Source organism: Macaca mulatta, chromosome 1 (assembly GCF_049350105.2).
Source record: "Macaca mulatta isolate MMU2019108-1 chromosome 1, T2T-MMU8v2.0, whole genome shotgun sequence".
In the NCBI taxonomy this organism is placed as follows: Eukaryota; Metazoa; Chordata; class Mammalia; order Primates; family Cercopithecidae; genus Macaca; species Macaca mulatta.
The window spans coordinates 189,067,466-189,087,799 of NC_133406.1; the positions used below are offsets into that span (position 1 = coordinate 189,067,466).

Sequence of the window (20,334 nt, forward strand, 5' to 3'; positions counted from 1 at the left end):
TAAAGGAGGCTCTTATTTTTACAACCAGTCATTGTTTTCCTTGCTGCTTCCATTTTCTCTGTCCAACTCTTAGGGCTGGGGTTCTCCCATGCTGGGTACTTGTCATGGTTCTTAGCCAATTGCTCCTCTCTCTTAAAGACCTCATCTAGCTATGTGACTTAAAATACCACTTATATACCTCTAAATTTATATTTGTAGCCAAGACCTCTTCTGTGGGATTATATGTGTGTGTATGTGTGTATATATACACATATATATACACTATACATATACATATATACACACACATATACATATATATATATTCCATAGGACTCTGATTGATGCAGGTTGATATATTTTAACTGTGTACTTGACATCCTGATTGATTATACTTTGACATCCCAAGTTAGCACACAGCAGTTAAAGTGACCTTTTAAAAATATAATTCTGATGATGTCACTCCCTTTAAAGGCTTCCCACTACACCAGTTATAAATCCTTCCCATGGCTTATATCATGAAAAGTCTTGACTCCATCCTTTCTCTAGCCTCACCTCCTGACATCGTTCTTCTGCCTCACTGTGCTTGAGTCACGTTGGCTTTCTTTCTGATGCTCGAATGAGACAAACTCATCCTCCTTCTCAGAGCCTTTGCACTTGTTGTGTCTTCTTGGAACACTTGCCCCAGATGAATACATGGCAACCAAAGTGTCACCTCAGGGAGGACTTCCCTGACCCCCTTTCCTCTCCCAGAATGAAAACTTTCTCCATCTCTCTCTAAGTCTCTAAGTCATTGCCTTGTTTTAGTACTTCCTTTATGACACTCTGTGTACCCTACTGGAGAGGGAGCTCCACGGGAGCAGGAGACTTTCCAGTCTTGTTCTCCACTGTATCTTCAGTACCTAGCCCAGTGCCTGGCACATAGGAGGACCTTAATAAATAGACATTGGATTTTTTTTTTCTTTTTTGAGATGGAGTCTCCCTGTGTCATCCAGGATGGAGTGCAGTGGTGCCATCTCAGCTCACTGCAACCTCTGTCTCCCAGGTTCAAGCAATTCTCCTGCCTCAGCCTCTTGAGTAGCTGGGATTACAGGCACATGCCACCACGCCCAGCTAAGTTTTGTATTTTTAGTAGAGACGGGGTTTCACCATGTTGGTCAGGCTGGTCTTTTTTTTTTTTTTTTTTTTTTTTTTTTTTTGAGACAGGGTTTCACTCTTCGCCTAGGCTGGAGTGCAGTGGCGTGATCTTGGCTCGCTGCAACCTCTACCTCCTGGGTTCAAGCGATTCTCCTGCCTCAGCCTCTCAAGTAGCTAGGACTACAGGCATGAGCCACCATGCCTGGCTAATTTTGTGTTTTTAGTAGAGATAGGGTTTCACCATGTTGGTCAGGCTGGTGTTGAACTCCTCAGGTGGTGATCCATTTGCCTCAGCTACCCAAAGTGCTGGGATTACAGGCATGAGCCACCGTGGCTGGCGTTTTTTTTTTTTTTTTTTTTTTTTGAGACAGGGTCTCACTCTGTTGCCCAGACTGGAGTGCAGTGGTGGTATCTCGGCTTACTGCAACATTCACCTCCCAGGCTCAAGAGATTCTCCTCCCTCAGCCTCCTGAGTAGCTGGGATTATAGGTGCCCACCACCATGCCCAGTTAATTTTTGTATTTTTTAGTAGAGACGGGGTTTCACCATGTTGGCCAGGCTGATCTCAAACTCCTGACCTCGGGTGATCCACCCACTTCAGCCTCCCAAAGTGCTGGGATTACAGGCGCGAGCCACCATGCCTGGCCTGATAAATAGATATTGAATAAATGAATGAAGTTAAATGGAAGTATAGTGAAGGCACTGGTTTCTAGCCCCTATTTCATCTCTGTGTGACCTCAGCAAGTCACTTTGTCTCTTAGATTCTCAGTTTGTTCATCTGTAAGGCGAGCATGACAACACTCTCCTCACACTAGTGTGAGGATTAAATGGTATGTCTATTAAGAGCCTGGTGCAGTGCTTAGCACATAGTACAACAATCAACAAATGCTGGTGCTTTTTTTCCTCTTTGAGTCTCATTTTCCTCACAATAGGGTAAATAACATTGATTGTACAGTATGGAGTTGTTGTAGAAATGATATGAATTTACAAGTCTTTCCCTTCTCTGGACTTTGCCCATAGTATTCTCTTTGATCCTCCTCCTCCCTCCCCCATGTCTTCCTCCCTAGATAACCTCAGTTGTCACTTTCTTCAGGAAGCCTTCCCTGGGACCCCATGCTGGATCAGAGCCTCTTCTGGGCCCCCTCAGGCCCTGCATTTCTGTTAAAATAAACAGATATCATCATGGTTTCTTCATAGGCCCAGCGGATGGATGGATGAATGGAAGGACGGAAGGATGGAAGGATGGAAGGATGGAAGGATAGAAGGATAGAGGGAAGGAAGGATAGAGGGAAGGAAGGAGGGAGGGACAGATGATGAAAGGAATCATGTGAGAGTGACTTCAACCAGCTCCACCAAAGTCGAGCACCCCAGAAGCCAGCCTCAGCTGCCCATTCCACTCCCCAACTCCCAGAGACCCTCCCCTGCCGCTCCCTCAACACCTGGTTGGCACCCATTGGCTCCTCGGTCCCACAGCGCTCTCAGCGGTGGTGCCCCGGGATTGACTGCGGTCCTCATTATTCTCACTGGCCCCAGGCCTCGAATGGAAGGCAGCCAGGTGCGGGGATGCAGATGATCTCAGCCCCCGCCCCTGGGTCAAGGTAGATGTGGCGACAGTGGGGCGGAGCTCCTGGCGAGGGCAGGAGCGCTGTGCTCCGAGGCTGGGACTCGAGGCTCCGCGGGATGAAGGGGCTGCGGCTGCTACCACTGCTGCTGGTGACCTTCACCCTGGGAAAGCGCGCCCAGCGCTGGGTTTACCTGCGCGAAGAGTTCGAAGACGGGGGTAAGCAGTTCGGTGCCTGGCAGTGACTATAGAACAGACTCTACGTCCTTGCCTGTCACCTGTCCCAGCAGTCAGGCAGGCCGACTTTCCCGGTTTGGAGCCCGTTTAGAGACAGAAAGACTACAGCTGAAATCTCCACTTGCTACCTCCTAGCTGTGTGACACTGGGCAGGTAGCTTACTAAGTCTGCATTTCAATTTTTCTCTATTAAATGAGGACAATACGGATCTTGCAAAATTGTTCAGAGCATTGAATTAGGTAAGGTGAGTAAAGCATTGTCCCTAGCATATAGTTGGCATGCAGTAAACGTTTGTTCCTCCTTCTTCATCCCAAATGGTGAACCTTGGAGGAAAAAGGGGATCATTGACCGCGATCGTGAAATTTTCTGTGTTTCTTTCTTTTCTTTTTCGTTTTCGTTGTCTTTCTTTTTTTTTTTTTTTTTTTTTTTTTTTGAGATGGAGTCTTGCTCTGTTGCCCAGGCTGGAGTGCAATGGCATGATCTTGGCTCACTGCAACCTCCGCCTCCCAGGTTCAAGTGATTCTCCTGCCTCAGCCTCTCGAGTAGCTGGTGCCCGCCACCACACCTGGCTAAATTTTTATTTTTACTTTTAGTAGAGATGGGTTTTCACCATGTTGGTCAGGTTTGTCTCAAACTCCTGACCTCAGGTGATCCACCCACCTTGGCCTCCCAAAGTGCTGGAGTTAACAGGCATGAGCTACTGCACCCAACCAAATTTTCTGTGTTTCATAAAATATCAGAGTTCAGAGGATCTTGGAGGTCATCTTGTGCAGTCTCCTCCCTAGAATGCCTCATGAACTTCAGAGAATTATGGAAGGGCTTACTTACCTAAGGACAAATGTTCAATAGTACTGTTTCAGCCCACAAACAAATGATGCTCTTCGTGTGTATGTATGTGTGTGCGTGTGTGTGTGCGTGTGTGTGTTTGTGTGTGTGAAATCTGATTAATTCTTTGAGGGTGCAGTAGATAAGGCACTTGCTGAGGAATTAGGATGTTTTGGATTTGAGTCCACATTCCACCATGAACACCTGGAGAAGCCCTTTCCCATTTCTGAGACTCAATTTCCCAATCTTACTTACCTAAAGACAAATGTTCAATGGTACAGATACTTGTGATACTGTTTTGAGGGTAGCAAGGTATAGAGGTGCTACAGAGGAAGGTAGAAATAAGCCCAGGCAAATGGCCCGGACAGGAAAGCTTCAGGGAGAAGGTGAAACTTAAGCAATGTTTTGAAGGATAAATCAGTTTATTAGATTGGGAGAGAAGGGGAGAAGGGTATTCCAGGTAAGAAGAACAGCGTGTACAATGGTACAGCCAGCAGTGGCATCTTCAGGGAACAGGAAAGTTGAAGGGGAGGGGAGTTAGGGTGAGACTGGAGAGCAGGTGGGGCATATACCAAGGGAGTTAGGGAGCCTGGCCTTTTGCTGAAGGCAGTGGGAAGCTAGTGAAGGTGATAAGCAGGAGAAATAAGATCTGACCTGGGTATTAGAAAGAGTGCTTCAGAAAGTAAGTGGACCTGGATTGTGAAGCTGACTGAAGTTGAGTTTGGAGACAGAAAAACCATCCAGGAGGCTACTGTAATCTTTTCCCCCACTATTTATTTATTTCTCTCCCTTCTGTCTCTCATTTTTCCCCTCAAGTGACTGTTGTAATCTTCATGGTGAAAAGTAGAGAGTCTGTACCAGAGTGGTAGTGATAGGAATAGAGGGGAGGGGGCAGACAGGAAAAATGTTCAGGAGTTGGCTGAAAAGTGGGATGTAACAGCTTCACTGTAACAAAGCACAATCTGTTTTCAAGGATAGGTTCAAGGTCCCCCACTTCCTAATGGATTTCAGCCATCCTTTGTAATGAGCCCTTTGAGGCTAAATCTTGTGACTGCTAGCTTGAGGGCTCATTTCCCTGCCTGGGCTGGCTTTTACTCACACCATAATTCCTCCTGGTAGAAGGCAGGGAGAACATGCACAGACATGCCATCGCTTCCCCAAGGACTGAACTCCACTTGTCCGGGGGGGGTAAATGCCCAAATGCCCAACGGTATTATCAATAAATATTTATGAAATGCTCTGGAATCAGGAAAAGAGGGGCTTCAAGCCCGAAGACTTGAAGATTTTGGCCCGTTGACGAGGCCAAAATCATGAACACAATCCAGCACTGTGTCCAGGAAGGTTTGGTCTGCATGACCTCACCTCTTCCGGGAGGACTTGCCTAGGCTTCTCCTAGTTCTCTTAGCCCCTGTGCTTCTTGCATGTCAGCCCTGCTCACACCGTGACTATTTACCTTATTTTCTTTTCTGTTTCCAGCCCACTAAACCATTATTGAATGATTGAATTATTGGACTGAATCTTGACACATACACCAAAAAGTAACACCCCAAAAAGAGAATTGTTATTGCAAGAAATCTTCTTACATTAAGACTTAGCAACATGTAATTGTTGAGGTCAGGTGCCTACTTTGAAGACACCAGCCCAAAATGCAATTATTATGTTGAGTGAAGAAAAGTCAGAGAGATGTGCTGAAGGGCTGATTCTGCTCACTGGTTGAGGAGGGTTGGCTAGTGGGGTCCAAGGTTCTGAGGCTTATCCTTAGCTTACAGCACCTAGAAATCCAATGTTAGGGTACTCAGAACTGGGAAGGTTTAGACACTGACTTGTTCTATCCAAACTCAAAAGAGGCATATATAGTAGCGAGATACCAATATTTCTTTTTCTTTCTTTTTTTCTTTTTCTTTTCTTTTTTTTTTTTTTTTTTTGAGACAATCTTGCTCTGTTGCCCAGGCTGGAGTGCAGTGGCATGATCTCAGCTCACTGCAACCTCCACCTCCAGGATTCAAGCAATTCCTCTGCCTCAGTCTCCCAAGTAGCTGGGATTACAGGTGTGCACCACCTCACCTAGTTTTTCTATTTTTGGTAGAGATGGGGTTTCGCCATGTTGGCTACGCTGGTCTCGAACTCCTGACCTCAAGTGATCTGCCCGCCTTGGCCTCTCAAAGTGCTGGGATTACAGGCGTGAGCCACTGTACCCGGCAAGATACCAATATTTATCGAGCATCTGAGACTTAACATTTCTAAGACAAAACTTTTGTGTGCTCCTCCAGACTTATTCTATTCCCCGCTGGTGTTCTCTATCTTAGTAAATGCCCTAACCATTCATCTGGTTGTTTAGGTCAAAAATTAAAGAGTGGGCCGGGGTGGTGGCTCACGCCTGTAATCCTAGTGTTTTGGGAGACTGAAGCGGGAGGGATTTGAGACCAGCCTGAGCAACATAGTGAGAACTCGTCTCTACTAAAAATTAATTAATTAATTAAAAAATTAGCCAGGCATGGTGGCACATGCCTGTAGTCCCAGCTACCCGGCAGGCTGAGACAAGAGGACTGTGTGAACCCAAAAGTTTGAAGTTATAGTGACCTATGATCGTGCCACTGCACTTCAGCCTGTGCCACACAGAGACACCCTATCTCAGAAAAAAAAAAATAAGAATCATCTTTGATTCTTTTATTTCCCTCAACTTCTTTATTTAATCCATCAGCAAGTTTAATGAGTGTACTTTCAAAACATAATCCTAAATGTGATTTTTTTACCTCCTATATTGCTACCCACCTAGTCCCAGCCACTATCATCTCTCACGTGGACTACTGCAGTAACTTGAATGGCCTCTGCTTCTGTTCCTGCTTCCCCTTGGCCTTTTCTCAGATACATTTCAGAATGACTTTTTTGAAATGTCAGTCAGATTGTATCATTCTGGAACTTTAAAAACCTCCACTGCCTTTCTATTAGATTTAAAATAAAACCCAACTTTCTTACCATGACCTACAAGAACTTCCATGATCTAGTCCCTGCCTACCTCTCTTATCTCCTGCTTGTTCATTATGTTCCAGCCACATTGGCTTTCTTGTTTCTCAGACACACAGACTTCAACCCCATCTCAAGGCATTTGCACTTGCTGTGATTTCTGCCTGGAATATTCTTCTCTTAGATCTTCACATGGTTTGCTCCTTCTCATCATTCAGGTTTCTGCTTAAATGTTTTCTTCTTAGAGGGGATTTTCTCGTTTGCCCTATCAAATATTATTCCCCTGTATATGGTTGTACTCTATCCTTTTATGTAACTTACTTTTTAAAAAATCAACTTTTTAAGATATAATGTACATGTAACAAAATGCACTCAATTAATGTGTATTATTCTTTGAATTTTGAAAAATGTAAGGCCGGGCGCGGTGGCTCAAGCCTGTAATCCCAGCACTTTGGGAGGCCGAGATGGGCGGATCACAAGGTCAGGAGATCAAGACCATCCTGGCTAACACGGTGAAACCCCATCTCTACTAAAAAATACAAAAATCTAGCCGGGCGAGGTGGCGGGCGCCTGTAGTCCCAGCTACTCGGGAGGCTGAGGCAGGAGAATGGCGTAAACCTGGGAGGCGGAGCTTGCAGTGAGCTGAGATCCGGCCACTGCACTCCAGCCTGGGCGACAGAGGGAGACTCCGCCTCAAAAAAAAAAAAAAGAAAAAAGAAAAATGTAGGAGAGGCGTGGTGGCTCATGCCTGTAATCCTAGCATTCTGGGAAACGGAGGCAGGCAGATCCCCTGAGCTCAGGAGTTCAAGACGAGCCTGGGCAACATGGAAAAACCCTGCTTCTACAAAAAATACAAAAATTAACTGGGCATGGTGGCATGCACCTGTGGTCTCAGCTACTTGGGAGGCTGAGGTGAGAGTATCACTTGAGCCCAGGAGTTCAAGGCTGCAGTGAGTCGAGATTGTGCCACTGCACTCCAGCCTAGGTGACAGAAGGAGACTCTGCCTTAAAAGAAAAAAAAAAAAAAGAAAAAGAAAAATGTATATACCTGTGTGGCCACTGCCACAATCAATATATAGAACACTTCCATCACCCCAAAAAGTTCCCATGTGAGCCTTTGCATGCTTACTGTCTCTCTCTCTCTCTCTCTTCATTTCTCTCTCTCCTCACTGTTACATTAACTTCCTGAGAGCACAGTGCTTCTCTGTTGTCTTCACTGCTGTAGCTTCAGAACGTAGAAAAGTGCCTGGATCAGGCACACAGTAGGTGCTCGATAATTTTTTTGTTGACGAAGAATGAATCGCCCTGGGAAATTATCCTTTTCAGAGATCCAAATGCTCACGTGAGCCAAGGCAAACCCTTCCTGGTTATCAGAGACCCAGGAAACCGAGTTCAATGAGCCTGAATTTCATCTCGTTGAATGCTTATTGTGTACCAGTGAGTCTTTTTCTTTTTTCTTTTGTTTTTGAAACAGGAATTCATCTGTCACCCAGGCTAGAGTGCAGTGGTGCTATCATGGCTCACTGCAGCCTCCACCTCCTGAGCTCAAATAACCATCCCACCTTAGCCCCTGAGTAGTTAAAATCACAGGCGCACGCCCAGCTAATTTTTTAAATTTTTAGTAGAGACCGGGGTCTTTCTATGTTGCCCAGACTGGTCTTGAACTCCTGGGCTCAAGCAATTCTCCTGCTTTGGCTTCCCAATGTGCTGGGATTATAGGCATAAGCCACTGTGCCTAGCTGATTTATTTATTTATTTATTTATTTAGAGACAGAGTTTTGCTCTTGTTGCCCAGGTTGGAGTGCAATGGTGTGATCTCAGCTCACCACAACTTCAGCCTCCAGGTTCAAGCGATTCTCCTGCCTCAACCTCCCAAGTAGCTGGGATTACAGGGATGTGCCGCCATGCCTGGCTAATTTTGTATTTTTAGTAGAAACAAGGTTTCTCCATGTTGGTCAGGCTGGTCTTGAACTCTCGACCTCACGTGACCTGCTCACCTTGGCCTCCCAATGTGCTGCGATTACAGGCATGAGCTGCCGTGCCTGGCCGAATTTTTTTCCTTATACATCATTTTATCGAATTTCTCACCAGTTCTATAAGGAAGATGCTATTATTCACTCTTTCAGTGATGAGGAAACTGGGGTTCAAAGAGGTTGGGTGATTTTCCCAAGGTTTTACAGCTAAGGTCAAAAGCAGTTGGGAAGCCAAGGAAGGGAACATCTGGAAAGCATTCATTGCATTTGACAGTTAGGATGACCGTTTGACAACTCAGTGGAGCGGTGGGGTGGAAGCCTAATTACCTTAGGTTGAAGGGTAGAGGGGAGCTGAGGAAATGAATACAGCAGGGTTGGGTTACATTTTGGAGAATTCTGGCTGACAGGGAAGTAGAGAAGAGCGCAAGTAAGTAATTTGGAATACAAAATGCACGTGGAAGGTTTGGTTGACACAAGGTGGGGGTTTTGCAGAAAGGCAAATGGGCAAGGGGGTTGAGAAGAGCGAGCAAGTTGATGGATCTACACCTCTTTTCACTTTACAACCCCTGTACCTGGCAAAGTACCTGGCACGCAGAAAGTGTTACAAGTTTGAAGGAGGAAGGAAGGAAAGACTTGAGAGTTAGGCAGAAAGAAGCCAAGTGACTAAAAAGAAATGGGATGGGAAGTGTCAAAGAACAGATGCAGTTCAAGTAACGCAGTGTGAGAATTGGAGGACAGGAGGCAATGGTCATGGAGGTGGGTGGACATGGGTGTTTGAGTTTGAGATTTCTTCTTTTTTTTTATTTTGAGATGAAGGCTGGCTCTGTCACCCAGGCTGGAGTGCAGTGGCATGATGTCAGCTCACTGCAACCTCCGCCTTCTGGGTTCAAACAATTCTCCCACCACAGCCTCCTGAGAAGCTGGAACCACAGGAACATGCCACCATGCCTAGCTAATTTTTGTATTTTTAGTAGAGATGGGGTTTCATCCTGTTGGCCAGGCTAGACTCAAACTCCTGACCTCAAGTGATCCGCCCACCTTGGCCTCCCAAAGTGCTGGGATTACAGGCATGAGCCACTTTAGAGTTTGAGATTTCAAAGCAATTTCTGCTGATGACAAGGCCCAGGGTGTGAATGTAGTGACAAATGGCTAACCTAGGGTAGAAGTAGAGATGAGGAAACTGATAGGCTAGGGAGTTGGATGGGCTGTCCTATAGACATCACCTGGATGATGATGGACCTGAGTAGAGAGGAAAACTGTGACCCAGGTGCCAGTTTTCAGCAAGTGATGGGAGGGACTTGGAGTGGTGACTGATCAGGGCAAGAAACCAATAACATGAGTGAGAGCATGGAGGATTCCACCGGTAGTCCATTACCCGCAATCTCTAAGAGCTTCCCACCATAGCCCTGGAACCAGCCACCCCAAAGGGCCTCAGCCCAGTGGATTGGGGCAAAGCATTAGCCTCTGCTGCTTCCATTGTGACCTAGCACCTGGGGCCTGGCTGGTAGGATTGTGAGTACAGCCTTTCTAAGCCACAGTACGCAATTCTGGCCAAAGCCTTACAATTGTACATATCCTTTTCCTAGGTAACTCCCTTCCTAGGATTTTTTTTTTCCTCTCAAGAAATAATCAGAAATGTGAGCAATACTTTATGCACATGTAACATATAAATCATGTGAGCATTATTTGTAATTGGAAACATTTGGAGACAGACCTAAATGCCCAACAGTAAGGGCACAATTAAGTAAAGTATGATATACCCATAGAATGTTTGGGAAGTTTTTAATGTCATGGGGAAATGTTTATGACCTAATGTCTTGAAAAATTTACAAAATTATATATATATACACATATATATAGTCACTATGTAAAATATATTTGTGCATAAAAAAAAAATAGAAGAAAATGGACCAAAATGTAAGCAGTAAATAAGAGAATTTCAGATTAGTTTAATTTTTTCATTATTTTCTACAATGAACTTGTGTTACCTTTTAATTTATTATTATTATTTTTAATTTATTTCTTTGAAACACAATCTCACTCTGTTGCCCAGGCTGGAGTGCAGTGGGTTTAAGTGATTCTCATGCCTCAGCCTCCTGAGTACTGGGATTACAGGTGTGCACCACCTATGCCAAGCTAATTTTTGTATTATTAGTAGACACTGGGTTTGCTATGTTGGCCAGGCTGGCCTTAAACTCCTGACCTCAAGTGATTCGCCTGCCTTGGCCTCCCAAAGTGCTGGGATTACAGGTGTGAGTCACTGCTCCCGGCCATTATTCTTTTAATAATAATAATAATAAACTATTAAAAATTAAGAGAACTGTTTGCTGTTTCCAGTTCTTGGAGTTAAAATTTCTGCTTTTGAACTTTATTTATTTATTTATTTTATTTTTATTTTTTTTGAGACGGAGTCTCACTCTGTTGCCTAGGCTGGAGTGCAGTGGCACGATCTCGGCTCACTGCAACCTCCACTTTCCGATTTCAAGCAATTCTCCTGCCTCAGCCTCCTGAGTAGCTGGGATTACAGGCATCCACCACCACACAGGGCCAATTTTTGTATTTTTAGTAGAGACAGGGTTTCACCATGTTGGTAAGGCTGGTCTCAAACTCCTGACCTCGTGATCTGCCTGCCTCGGCCTCCCAAAGTGCTGAGATTACATGCGTGAGCCACTGTGCCTGGCTGAACTTTATTTTTTATAGCTAAACTGTACCTGATGCCTTAATTAACCTTTTTTTTTTTTTTTTTTTTTTTTTTTTTTTGAGACGGAGTCTCCCTCTGTCACCCAGGCTGGAGTGCAGTGGCCGGATCTCAGCTCACTGCAAGCTCCGCCTCTTGGGTTCAAGCGATTCTCCTGCCTCAGTCTCCCGAGTAGCTGGGACTACAGGCGCCCGCCACCACACCCGGCTAATTTTTTGTATTTTTAGTAGAGACGAGGTTCACAGAGTTAGCCAGGATGGTCTCGATCTCCTGACCTCGTGATCCGCCCGTCCCGTCTCGGCCTCCCAAAGTGCTGGTTTTACAGGCGTGAGCCACCGCGCCAGACTTAATTAACCTTTTTTAAGCGCAGTCGTAGTCACTAAGCATGATGCTTTACACACTCCAATCCTTATCTCAGCTCTGCAAAGTAGTTATTATTTTCCCAATCTACAGATGGTAAAACTGAAGCCCAGAGAAGTCGACTAATTTGAGGTCACATAGCTGCTGAGTGGTAAAGGTAGGGTTTGAATCAGGACTGAATTTTTTTTTCTTGCATTATTCCTGCTACCCACCTCACTGCCTCCCACGAGTCCAATAACTTGAAGGCCTTCTGACTCACTTTTTTTTTTTTTTAAAGAGACGGGGCCTTACTCTGTCGCCCAGGCTTGGAGTGCAGTGGCACAATGATAGCTTATGGCAGCCTCGAACTCCTGGGCTGAAGTGATGCTCTCACCTCAGCCTCTTGAGTAGCTGAGACTATAGGTGTACACCACTGCACATGGCTAGCTCACATTATAAGTAGTGCTTAGCACCCTCCAGAAAGGTAAATCTTAGATTCTTTGAATGTCAGAACTGAAAGGCTCCTGAGAGCTCATCTAACCCCACGTGCCTGCCTTTTCCCCATTTACAGGTGAGCGGTCCTTCTGAGGTCCAGAAGGGAACATGACATGCGAGGGGCATTTAAGGGATTTGTGACAGAGATTGATTCAGGGTACTTTCTTTCTGCCGTTTTCCCAGCCTACAGAGCAACACAGCAACCAGAGGATGTGCAAGGGCTTTATTTTTTTAATTTTAATTTAATTTTATTTTATCTTATTTAATTTTATTTTGAGACGGAGTCTTGCTCTTATTGCCAGACTTGAGTGCAATGGCGTGATCTCGGCTCACTGCAACCTCTGCCTCACAGGTTCAAGCGATTCTCCTGCCTCAGCTTCCCGAGAAGCTGGGATTACAGGTACCCACCACAATGCCTGGCTAATTTTTTGTATTTTCAGTAGAGATGGAGTTTCACCATGTTGGTGAGGCTGGTCTCGAACTCCTGACCTCAGCTGATCCACCCGCCTTGGTCTCCCAAAATGGTGGGATTACAGCGTGAGCCACCGCACCCAGCCATGCAAGGCCTTTAGAATCCAACCCTGTCATTGTACAGATGGGGAAAATGAGACCCAGAGAGAAAAGATGGTTTTCCTAAAGTCACATGGTGAGTCCGTGGCAGAAATGTTTGTTGAACCCAGGTCTCATCCTTCATAAAAGATTCACTAGCCACTGCTACAAGCTGCCAAGTGTCAGGTGGCCAGCAGATGGTAATATCAGCGGCCTCAAGGACAACATGAGCTTTTGGAATCACAGACCTTACATAGGGACTGGCATATTAAAATATGCAGAAACTGGGCACAGTGGCTTGCACCTGTAATCCCATCTACTTGCGGGGCTAAGGCAGAAGGATCACTGGAGTCTAGGAGTTCAAGCCTGAGTGATACAGCAAGACCTTGTCTCTAAAAAAAGTAAATAAATAAATAAATAAAATGCAGAAATGTTGGTAGATTGAATTGTGGGATCATCAGTTCAGGTATGGGGGAGGGCTAATGGTGACAGCAGTGACTGTTGAAAAAGTACAAAATCAGGCAGAAAGAAACTGGAATTCAAATGAGGGACTGAATGATGCAGGAGTCACAAGGGGTGTGTGTGTGTGTGTGTGTGTGTGTGTGTGTGTGAATGTTAATTCTGTCAACACTCAGACTTGACTATGAAAACTTGGCCAAAGAGACGTTCTGAGACAACGGGCCTCTGTTTGCAGCTGGCTCAGACCCACTGAGGACAGCTCAGCAGGGCTGAGGAACACTCTGCTGCTCAGGCCCCCGACTGATAAGTGATTGAGACTGTCTGTGAATCATGGCTACTTGGACATGCTGAGCCTGGGGAAGAATCACCCTGGACTGATGCCCGAACCGAATAGGCCTGATCCAGCTGGCCTTTCCAGGTCTCAAGTACAAACTGATGGCAAGGACTCCTGAATAGTCTCGAACTCCTGAACTCAAGTGATCCGCCTGCCCGCCTCAGCCTCCCAAAGTGCTAGGATTACAGGTATAAGCCACTGCACCCGGCCCTTTTATATGTTATTTTGTTTAAAGTTTGTCATCTTACCTGCCAATTGGGATATAAATTCCATGAAGGAAGGGATTCATTTTGTTCACTGCCTGGCACATAATAAACCCTTAATAAACAAGTGAGTATATAGAAGGAGGAAGGCAGGACGAAAATCTATTGAAAAGACTGTTGGCCAGGTACGGTGGCTTACACCTGTAATCCTGGCACTTTGGGAGGCTGAGGTGGGTGGATCACTTGAGGTCACGAGTTCGAAACCAGCCGGGCCAACCCCGTGAAATCCCGTCTCTACTAAAATTACAAAAAAAGTAGCCATGCATGGTGGTGCGTGCCTGTAATCTCATCTAATCGGGAGGCTGAGGCAGGAGAATCGCTTGAACCCAGGAAGTGGAGGTTGCAGTGAGCTGGGATAGGGCCACTGCACTCCAGCCTGGGTAACAGAGTGAGACTTTGTCTCAAAAGAAAAGAAAAGACTGTTGAAGCTGCTTCTTCTTCTCTTATCAGATGTGACCACTCGGTTTTGGTAATTTCGTTCTGAAGGTATGAGAGGGGATGCATGAGTTGGATGCAGTGAGACTTTGGAATTAATACATCAGTTAACAATTATAATTCCAGGTACCTGGAAAATTTGCCTTAAATTTCTCTTCTTAAAATTTCATTAAGCTATACACTTATGTTTTGAATAAATGTTATCTGAATAAATCTGAATAAATGTTATACTCCAATTAAAACATTTACTTTAAAAAAGTAAATGACACCCAGAGCCCATATCATCATTTATAATACCATTGTCCAATAAAAGGAACTAGGCCTCCTTAGAGAAATGGCTGATCTAGGGCTGAAGAAGGGAATATACAAGATGAGCCTTGAGCATCTTATAGTTCTAGAAAGTAAGGAAGTGCTCAAAAATCAGAATGATAGGGGTGTGTCAAAGGGACATAGGAGCCAACTGAAAGAGTTCCCAATGGCTAAAGACATTTGAGCAACAAAAAGCCAGTTGTAGTGGCACATGCCCAGCTACTCAGGAAGCTGAGGTGGGAAGATCCCTTGAGCCTAGGAGTTCAAGGCTGTACTGAGCTATGACTGTGCCACTGCACTCCAGTCTGGGTGACAGGGTGAGACCCTATTACTTAAAAAAAAAAAAGTTATAAAATAAATATCCATGAGTCCATACTGGTATAAAGAAATGATTGAGTAAATAAACAGGGACAAATAGACAAATCTCCTGTACAGAAGTATTCCAAATAATTTATGTAAATACTCTGCCCTCAAAGAGGTGGGGCATAACTCCCCACTGCTTAAGTGTGGACTGTACATATTGACTGTCTTTTAAAGAGTGCAATTTGGAAAGAAGGGGGAAAAAGAGTAACTTTGCAATGGAGAAACCTGACACATACCTCCTCAGCCAGGTGATTGGTGTTAACACCATCAGTGATGTCATGTTAATAGCATGCACCATTAATATGATGTCATGAGAATGGCCGTTTACCTCTGTGGCCTTCTTCCCCAAAGCCTATAACCTCTATCTAACCACGAGAAAAATGTCAGACAAACCCCAGTAGAAAGACATTCTGGCCAGGAGCAGTGGCTCACGTTATAATCCCAGCACTTTGGGAGGCTGAGGCAGGCAGATTGCTTAAGCCCAGGAGTTTGAGGCCAACCTGGGCAACATGGTGAAACTCCATCTCTACAAAAAAAAAAAAAAAACAACAAAAATTAGCTAGTATGGTGGCACGTGCCTGAGGTGGGAGGATCACCTGAACCTGAGAGACAAGGTTGTGGTGAGTCAAGGTCATGCCACTGCACTCTAGCCTGGGCAACAGAGCAAGACTCTGTCTCAAAAAAAAGGCTAGAAGGAAATATAGTATATCAAAATGTTAACAATGGTCATCGCTGAGCGGTAGGTATCATGGATGTTTTTACTGCTTATTTGTTTCTTCTGGGCTTTCTACATTTTCTACAATAAATTATTTTACTTTGAAAAATGAAGAAATATAAAATAAGAAAAGCAGATAATTTATTTGCCTGTCTCTCCCATTAGATTGTGAATTCCTTGAGGACTTAAGGACTTGAGGAATTGTCTTGCTCACTTTAGCACCCTGGCATCTAGCACTCAGACTGGCTCAACATAGGATCTCTGTAAATGTTTAAGTGAAAAGCTTATATTCTTTTCTGCTTTCAGCATAGAGGCTCTTCTTTAATGCACACTTTTTTTTTTTTTAGCAAATTTGGCCTGCTTTCTAGGGTATAGTTGATTAGAAATGACAGCCTCCAAGATAAATGGAGGACCTGTTAAAGACTGTCATTCAATGGCAGCAGCAATAGTTATATTTACTATCTTAATTAATTTGGCCCTCATGCCAATCTGTTATTCCACAAACATTTATTGAGCACCTACTATGGGCACAGAATTCCTTTCTTTAAAGAGTTTAAATATAATCCTTATTTATACATGAGGACACAGATTCAGAAAAGTGATTTACTCAGGTCATATACAGAAATCGGTGGAAAGGCTGAGATTCTTATCTCATGCTGTTCACCACCCCACAAGGCTTTTTAACAGTTGATAAATATTTGAATTATTATGGTCTATGTGGCAGACATACAGGTAGACTGACAGGAAGGAAGAAAGAAAAGGCAGTAGGCAGGTAAATTGGCAGTCAGTTAAGCAGGGATGTAGGTCTACCGGTCTCATGAGAATCGGTTGGATTGCTAGAGGCAAACATGGATCTCAGAGAGAAGTGAGTGCTCACAGCAGAACAAGGACAGTGCAGACAGAAACATTACAAAACCAGACCCAAACCTCTGCTGTACATTACAGCCTAATACAGGCCTTGAGTCTTCAAGAACATTTAAATTATTATTATTATTAGTAGTAGTAGTAGTAGTATTTTGGGACAGAGTCTTACTCTGTCACCCAGGCTGGAGTGCAGTGGCACAATCATGGCTTATTGCAGCCTTGACCTCTCCGGGCTCAGGTGACCCTCCCACCTCAACCTCCCAAGTACCTGGGACTACAGGCACGCATCACCATGCCTGGCTAATTTTTCTATTTTTTGTAGAGACGAGGTTTCGCCATGTTGCCCAGGCTGGTCTCAAACTCCTGGGAAAGTTTAAATTTTGTTTAGGATTATATATATTAGAGGTCAAGGTCTTTTATTATGTCTAGAAAAATTTCTCATTGAAAATGTAGACAACATGTTGGCACCTGAAGAGAGAAGCTTTAACTCATCTAGCAAATTCTCTTTTGCAGAATACAATCTGATTATGTGGAATAAAGGCAGCAAATATGTATTTTTATCTAAATAAGCATTTCTAATGGACCTATTCTGTCTGAGTCTAAGGACTATGTACCTGGAAAGCACGGCTTTTACTTTCAAATCTAAAAATATTTACATTTGTTTACCTATGTATATCTTTGTATACATATACACATATGCACATATTACATATGCACACGAATACTCAAGTCGTATTTATTGATCACTTCTAGTGTGCCTAACATGGTGTTGCATGCAGTTAATTCTTCCAGAAGAAACTCTATACCTTAGGTAACCCCTTTCTACAGATGAAGAAACTGAATCTCAGAGAGGGTCAACATTCTGCTGAAGAGGCTGCAGTGAGCTGAAATCACACCACTGCACTCCAGTCTGGGCAACAGAGTGAGAATCCATCTAAAAAAAAAAAAGATTCTGCTGAAGCTGGAGGCAGAAATGAATCCCTAACCAGGTCTTTTGATTTGAGCTTCATCACGAGCCAGACACTCTGGGAAGTACAGATACAGACATAAGTTCATGTGACATTCAGGCATGCCTACTCTGAAGTTTGCCTTGATGCCGAGGAGCAGTCAGTGTTTTTCTGAATTTTATTGCCCTGTGCTTTCTATCACTACCCTTAACACACTGTTGTTCGACTTGTCTGTTTGCTTGTTTACTGTTTAATTGTTTACTTATCTGTCTCTTTCACCAGATTATAAACTCCCTAAAACTCACAGGTCCCTGAAAGGACCTTGTCAGATTCTCATTTCTGTGTACCTGATGCCTGGCACAGACTGAATACTCAATAAGCGTTTCTTGAAGAAAGGAATTAATTAGCCCAAAACAAGGGTGCAGAAGAACTGGGTTCTAGTCTCAGATCTGTAACTGACAACTTTGTGTGCATGGGCAAGTCACTTCCTTCTCTGGGTTTCAGTTTCCCTACCTCTAATATGAGGAAGTCAGATTAAATGACCACTAAAGGGTCATTCTGGCTTGAGCCTTTTATGATGTTATGATGTTAAGAGAAAAAATGTGAAAAGTTAAAGGGACTTCATTAATCATATGATATTATTCTCCTAACAAGAAGAGAGGCTCCTTATTTTGAGACACCCTAAATTGTGTCAGGTTTGATTTGTATTGATACTGTTCACCCAGAAAAATAATTAGCACTGAGAAGTTTTGAGTTCTATTCTAACCTCTTCTACCGTTGAGTTCAAGGCCAAAGTTATACAACTATTTCTACAAGTTTTTTAGAATCAATTAACATTTGTCAAATGGAGAATAAAAGAGTCAATCCATTAGTAAGGCTAAGAATCTTATGGCTTAGGCAAAAGTCATGATCATGCATCTATTTAGTTATTCAACAGATATTTTTGGTTATTTACTCTGTGCTAAATACTGGCACACAACAGTCAGCAGAATAGTTATAGATTTTACTAGTCTAGTAGAGAAGACAGACATTACTCAAATTATACACAAACTATTAATTACAGACCTTGAAGTGCTATGATTGAATCTTACATTTGTTGCACACTCTTCGGGTTACAAAGGGCTTTTCTCACACGTGATTTCATGGGAAGTCATGTGTAGAAGTTAAAAGTACAGATTTTGGTGTTTCCTAGAACTGGGTCTGAGCCTGGCTTACCCACTTACTTACAACTGGGCTTTTGGGCAAGATTCTGAGCTTCTATTTCTCTATCTTTTGAATGGGGAAAAAATAGGACATTCATCACAGGGCTATTATGAGAATGCAATGAGATGATGCATGAAAATACTCAGCACAATGCCTGACATATGGTTCCAAACAGTAGCTATGATTATTACACACATTTTTTCTTTTCTTTTTTTTGAGACGGAGTCTTGCTTTGTCACCCAGGCTGGAGTACAGTGGCACGATCTCCGCTCACTGAAAGCTCCACCTCCTGGGTTCCCGCCATTCTCCTGCCTCAGCCTCCCGAGTAGCTGGGACTACAGGCGCCCGCCACCACGCCCGGCTAGTTTTTTTTTTTTTTTTTTTTTTTTGTATTTTTATTAGAGACGGGGGGTTTCACTATGTTGGCTGACCTTGTGATCCGCCCGCCTCAGCCTCCCAAAGTGCTGGGATTACAGGCGTGAGCCACCGCGCCCGGCCTTACACACATTTTTTTTCTACATAGCACTTCTTCTTTCTTCTTTCAGAGAAAAGACAATGTAGTAGGCCATTTTTGCATTGCTATAAACAAATGCCTGAAACTAAGGCCGGGAGCGGTGGCTCGGGCCTGTGATCCCAGCATATTGGGAGGCCAAGGTGCGTGGATCACCAGGTCAGGAGATGGAGACCATCCTGGCTAACAGGTTGAAACCCCGTCTCTACTAAAAATACAAAGAATTAGCCCGGCGTGGTGGCACGCTTGAACCGCAGGCAGTGGTTGCAGTGAGCCGAGATCACGCCACTGGATTCCAGCCTGGGCCAGAGGGAGACTCCGTCAAAAAAAGAAAAAAAGGAAAAAAAGAAATGCCTGAGACTGGGTAATTTATAAAGAAACGAGGCTTAATTGGCTCACGATTCTGCAGGATTTACAGGAAGCATGGTGCTGGCATCTGCTCAGCTTCTGGGGAGGCCTCGGGAAGCGTATAATCATGGCGGAAGGTGAAGGGGGAGCAGGTATGTCACATGATGAAAACAGGAATGAGAGCAAGAGAGAGAGTAGGAGGGGGAGGTGCCACACACTTTGAAAGGACCAGATCTCAGAGCAAACTCAGAGCGAGAGTTCACTGATCACCAAGGGGATGCCCCAAGCTATTCATGAAGGATTCCCCCATGATCCAAACACCTCCCACCAGGCCCCACCTCCAACATTGGAGATTACAATTCAACATGAGATTTGGTGGGGACATGCATTCAAACTATATGAGACAGTTTTGAAATCAGACAGATTTGGGTTCAAATCTCAGGTCTACCACTTACTAGATGCAAAATGGTATTTAAAAATACCTATCTAACCAGGCGTGGTGGCTCATGCCCGTAATCCCAGTACTTTGAGAGGCCAAGGAAGTAGGATTGCTTGAGCCCAGGAGTTTGAGACCAGCCTGGCTAACATAGTGAGATCCTAATTTCTATAAAGAATCAAAAAATTAGCCAGGTGTAGTGGTGTGCTTGGGGTCCCAGCTGCTTAGGAGACTGAGTTGGGAGGATTGCTTGAGCCCAGGAGATTGAGGCTGCAGTGAGCCATGATCGTGCCACTGCACTCCAACCTGGGCGACAGAGAAAGACCCTGTCTCAAAACAAACAAAAAAAGACCCTGAAAACAAAAAACAAAAACAACCAACAAAACACCT

At 44.2% G+C, this 20,334-nt stretch overlaps 1 pseudogene; it reads left to right on the forward strand.

The window, feature by feature from the left end:
- The first annotated feature begins 2,796 nt into the window (after positions 1 to 2,796).
- The window catches only part of LOC144337562 (calreticulin-like), a 45,801-nt pseudogene continuing 28,263 nt past the window's right edge, over positions 2,797 to 20,334 (forward strand).